The sequence below is a fragment of the Tamandua tetradactyla genome, chromosome X (genome assembly GCF_023851605.1).
Source record: "Tamandua tetradactyla isolate mTamTet1 chromosome X, mTamTet1.pri, whole genome shotgun sequence".
Classification (NCBI taxonomy): Eukaryota; Metazoa; Chordata; class Mammalia; order Pilosa; family Myrmecophagidae; genus Tamandua; species Tamandua tetradactyla.
The window spans coordinates 107,605,608-107,611,785 of NC_135353.1; positions in this window are offsets into that span (position 1 = coordinate 107,605,608).

A 6,178-nucleotide genomic window follows, 5' to 3' on the forward strand; every position below is an offset into this window, starting at 1 on the left:
TGTTTTCAAGCCCCTGGCACCTAAATTCCTTGAAGGAGGGATTCTACTTGAGCTGGGCCCTGCCTCCCTTTTCTTCAGGAAGACAGGTGCTTTAGGGAACTAACCACTTTCTCCTGACTAGTTACTTTGTCTCTCAGATAAGCCTTAGTTCTGCCCTTGCTGGGGTAGTGCTGGAGCCTGAGAGTGCTTACATTTCTATCTAATGAGTTGTTGAGAAGTTAAAAAAAATAAAAAAGCTTCTTCAGAGCTGGACCCCTTCTCCTTAGGTTTGACAGTCAAGAGCTTGAGTTGGTACATGGTTCTCTGTATCTCCAGGTTCTATGTGCCCTGTTTTCTTGGGGTCCAGCCCTTTTCCAGTATTTTATGCTGTCCAACTTAAAAAGCCTCTGGTTTTATTTTTTTCCATCTGTCCCACCCCCTCTCTACCAGGGCAAAATCTCCTAGTTCCTATCCCAGGCTTATCTGTGATGGGAGCCTGTTTTCAGTAGTCAAAATTTGTTAATTCAGCAATTGGAGGTTGGTTGAGCCAAGCCCTTGCTACTAGTAATGTCTATTTCCTTCCCCTTGGGCTACCAGTCTGATGTGCCTATGGGGGGGGGCTGGCACCAGCCTCCAAAGCCTGTGTGACTTACAGTTCTGTGTGGAATCTTGGCCATTCTACCTGGTCCAGACTGGTGTACTCTGTGTGTCCACTCACTGATGTTCCCCCAGCAGTTGTTCTATACCATTCCTGGCTATTTGTTACCTGCTCTGGTGGATAAACTAAATTCCACACTTCACTACACCATTGTCTTGCCTCACCTCTCCTGACTTTTGTTTTAATATGATCACTCTGGGTGTTAGGTTGAGAACCAACTGGAGCATAGGGGTGGAAACTGGGAGATCAGGAAAGAGGCTACTACATCATATGAGAAAAAATAAAAGTGGCTTGGACAGGGTTATGGTAGCATTTGTGGGGAGAAGATGTCAGGTTCAGGATACAGTTTGAAAGAAAAGCCAAAAAAACTTGATAATAGATTGTATATGAGAGGTAAGCAAGGTGAAGAGGTCAGAGATGACCCCCAGATTTTGAGTTTGCCCAATTGAGTTGACATTGAAAACATTCACTGTGCTAGAGACCACTGAGGAAGAGCAGGTTGGATGGAAAACTGTTTAACTCCATCCATTCCTGTGCCTTCCTTGCTCCTTTATTTCTTCTTGTTGCCATATAACCACATTCAAAAGGTCCCTATATGCACACTATCTAATCTAAGTTGTATGGTCAGCTTTTTTCAACACCATAATTACACGGAACGTTGATAGAGAGTGAGATTCTGTTGGTTTGTATAAGATGGTGTGATGCCATGATACATCCCAGAGTAATCTGGGTAGAAGATCAGAAAGTATTTGAAAAGTCCCCTTGAGGTACTAGGGGAAAATTTGGAAATATTAAACTTCCTCACCTGGGTAATACCTGATATTCCTACAAATGTTGGGACTGCCAATTTGATGAACCAGCCCTTGATCTTGGGGCTTGCCCTCATGAAACCTATTCCTGCAAAGGTGAAGCTAAGCCTACTTATGATTATGCTTAAGATTCATCCTGGATAAGCTCTTCTGTTGCTCATTTGTGGCCTCTATTTCTAAACCAACTCCACAGATGATCTCATTGCCCTCCTAACAAGGGACGTGACTCCCACTGGTGTAAGTCTCCCTGGCAATGTGTGACATGACTCCAAGGCACCATGGCATCATGAGAGTGAGAACACCTTCTTGACAAAAAGGGGGAAGAGAAGTGAAACAAGATAAAGTTTGAGAGGCTGAGGGATTTCAAATATTGTTGAGCAGTCATTCTTAAGGTTATTCTCATGCGGTATATAGATGTCCCTTTTCAATTTTTGGTGTTTTGGAGTAACTAGAATGAAATATCTGAAACCATTGAATTTGTAATCCAATAGCCTTGATTCTTTTTTTTTTTAACTTTTTAAATTGTATAGCATAACATATACACAAAGCAAAGAAGGAAAAAAGCAATAGTTCAAAGCACGCTTCAACAAGTAGTTGTAGGACAGACCCAAGAGTTTGCCATAGGCTACCATACCATCATCTCAGGTTTTTCCTTCTTGCTGCTCCAGAACATAGGTAATAGCCTTGATTCTTGAAGATGACTGAATAACTATAGAACTTTGAAGGTGTGACCACGTGATTGTGAAAACCTTGGGTATTTTTTTCACTTTTACTTATATGATTATTTCTTTCTTTTGAGTAATGAAAATGTCAAAAATCGATTGTGGTGATGAATGCACACCTATATGATGAAACTGTGAACCACTGATTATACAATTTGGATGATTATATGGCATGTGAATATATAATATATCTCAATGAAATTTAATTTTAAAGAAATCACAAACAAATACACAAAAAGGACTATGTATCTGTTCTAGTTTGCTAGCTGCTGGAATGCAACACACCAGAAATGGATTGGCTTTTAATAAAAGGGAATTTATTTTGTCAGTTCTTCAAAGGAAAGGCAGCTAACTTTCCACTGAGGTTCTTTCTTACATGGAAAGGCACAGGTTGGTCTCTGTTGGCCTTCTCTCCAGGCCCCTGGGTTCCAACAACTTTCCCTGGGGTGACTTCTTTCTGCATCTCCAAAGGCCTGGGCTGAGCTGTAAGTGCTGAGATGAGGAATGCTGAGCTGTTTAGCTGTGCTACACTGCAGTCTTTCATTTAAGCACCAGCCAATTAAGTCAAACATCACTCATTGCAGCAGACACACCTCCTAGCCAACTGCAGATGTAATTAGCAACAGATGAGGTTCACGTACCATTGGCTTATGTCTGCATCAACAAAACTAGGTATGCTCACCTGGCCAAGTTGACAACTGAATCTAACTAACACAGAATCCTACCTCAAATTCCACACCAGGAAATCCCTGTGGCTTCAAATGCCATCACCATATTAATGTCTTCCAATGTTTTGTGACTTCCAATCTTCTATCTTTAGCCCTGATCTCTCCTCTGAGGTCCAGAACCATATAGCCAACCATCTACAGGCATCATAACCATTTCACAAATGAGAAAATACTATTCATATTGCCCCCTTTATATTGTTCCTCTGCTCCAATGCTTCCTCATTGCATGAATGCCTTATTATGTACACACAGTTGCATGACCAAGGAACACAAAAATCATCTTTGACTAATGTTAAATTCCACATCCAACTCAACACCAAGTCCCACATATGCTACTGCTTTAGTTTGCAAGCTGCTGGAATGCAATATACCTGAAATACAATGGCTTTTTAAAAGGGGAATTTATTAAATTGCAAGTTTACAGCTCTTAAGCTGTGAAAATGTCCAAGTTAAGGTAAGGCTATAAAAATGTCCAAATTAAGGTATCCAGGGAAAGATACCTTGGTTAAAGAAGGCTGATGATGTTTGAGATTTCTCTCCTAAATTGAAAGTCACATGGCAATGTCAGTTAGCTTTCTCTCCAGGCTTCTTCAGTGGCTTCCCCAGGGCTCTGTCCATTCTGTTGGCTCTGTTGGGTCTAAAGCTTCTTCCAAAATGGTTCCCTCTTAAAGGGCTCCAGTAAGCAGCCCCACTTTGAATGGGTGGACACAGATCTCCATGGAAACCATCTAATCAAAAGTCAGATTCAGGATACAGTTTGCCCAATTGAGTTGACATTAAAAACATTCACTGTGCTAGAGACCACTGAGGAAGAGCAGGTTGGATGGAAAACTGTTTAGCTCCATCCATTCCTGTGCCTTCCTTGCTCCTTTATTTCTTCTTGCTGCTATATAGCCACATTCAAAAGGTCCCTATATGCACACTATCTAATCTAAGTTGTATGACCAGCTTTTTTCAACACCATAATTACACAGAACATTGATAGAGAGTGAGATCTGTTACCTCCCACAATTGGGTGGGTCACATCTCCATGGAAACAATAAAAAAAGACTCAATCCAGCACATTGATGAGGATTAAAGGACAAATTTTTTCTGGGGTACATAATAGCTTCAAACTGGCACACTTTACACTTCGGACCCCCAAAAGACATATTCTTTCCAAATGCAAAATACATTCGTTCCATAACAATACCAGAAAGCCTTAAACTATTTCAGTAACAATACAAATAAAATACAAAATGAGAAACTGTACAAAATCTCATCAAAGTTAGCTACAGGCAAGGTCTGTCCTAAGGCAAAATTCTCTGGATCTGGATCTGTAAAACTCAGAACAAGTTATCTGCTATCAATATACAAAGTAGGGACAATCATAAGATACATATTCCCATTTCCATAAGGAGAACTTGGAAGGAACACAGGGGTCACTGGACCCACACAGTTCTTAAAACCTGCAGGGCAAACTCCATTAGATTTCATAGTCTGAGAGTCACTTATTCTCAGGGCTTTGGAAAGTGGCAGTCCCACCCTTTCCAAGGGCCTACACAATGGCTCAGCTCTCTCCAAATCCAACCTTGGGGGACATTAGGGAGACCACCTTTTTTTTGGCTCCACCCTCTCCGAATTTTGGGGCTGCACCCAGGATCTTTTCTACCTCTGGGGCTCATGCTTAGCACCTCCAAAACTGTGGGGTGGCAGCCAGGCTCTCCCCAATCCCCAAAGAATGTGCTCCACCCTCTCCAAGGTCTGAGGTGGCACAACTCTTACAGAGTAGGGAGGTTGGAGGCCCACCCTTTGTCTTCTGGGCAAACTCACCTTCTCCAAGTCCTTTGGTGCATCCCCTCTTCTGGCCCGAGATTTCCTGGCTTCACACCTCAGCTTCCATGGTTCTGCCTTAAAGTTATTTTTCCTCCAGTTTGTCTCTTCCTCTATCTTTTAGTCCAGATTGGCAGTGGTTTCATTTCTAAGATCCCTCAACACTCTTGTTGGTTTCCTATGCAATACACTGGGATCATGCCCATCAGACAAAATGACTTTCCACAAATACTTCCTGGCTAACTCCATCTACAATCTTAACTTTTTCTGAAACAGCTGACTGGCTCCACGTTTGGTTAAGTCCTCACATGGGGCACTATTCTCTGACATTTCCCTTCCTGGAAACACAGAATTTTGAAGACCATTAATTTCTGGTTTCTTTATAACCAAGTGTTCAGTTCTCAGCTAATCTCTTTCCTGTGGCATTTCACTATAAGTTGCAAGGAGAAACTAGCTGCACTTTCCACATTTAATTTGAAACTCTATTCTGCTAAATATCCAAGTTGATGGCTTTTAAAATCTGCCTTCCATCTAAAACCAGCAATCAATTTTGCCAGAATCTTTGCCACTTTAAAATAAGGATCACCTTCTGTGCTGGTTTGAAAGGATTATGTGCCCTAGAAAATCCATGCTTTAATCCTGACCCATCTTGTGGTGGCAACCATTTCTTTTAATCCCTATTCAGCACTGTAGATTGAAAGCTTGACTACATTATCTCCACAGAGATGTGACTCACCAAATTGTGGTTATTAACCTTTGATTAGAGGGAGATTTGACTCCACCCATTCCAGGTGGCCTCTTGATTAGTTTACTGGACTCCTTTAAGAGAGGAAACATTTTGGAAAAAGCCACAAGAACCCTGAGAGTCCACAGAGCCAAAGACCTTTGGAGATGAATAAGGAAAATGTCCCTGGGGGAGCTTCAGGAAACAGGAACTCCGGAGCAAAAGCTAGCAGATATCACCATGTTTGCCATGTGCCTTTCCAGTTAAGAGAGAAATCTTGAACATCATCAGCCTTCTTGAACCAAGGTATCTTTCCCTGGATGCCTTAGATGGGACATTTCTATATCCTTGCTTTAATTTGGACATTTTCACAGCTTTAGAAAGTAAATTTGCAACTTAGTAAATTTCCGTTTTTAAAAGCCATTCCATTTCAGGTATATTGTATTCTGGCAGCTTGTAAACTAGAACACCTTCCTTCCAGTTTGCAATAACATAAGCCTTATTTCTGTCTAAGGCCTCATCATAGGTATTTTTAGAGTCCACATTTCTACCAACAGTCTCTTACAAACATTCTAGGACTTCTCTATCAAGTTCCTCACAACTCTTCCAAAATCTTCCCCTATCCATTTAAAAGGCTGTTCTAACATGTTTGGTATTTGCAAACCACATCAGCACCCCACTTCTCCAGTACCAAAATCTGTTTTAGTTTGCAAGCCAGCAGAATGCAATATACCTGAAATGGAATG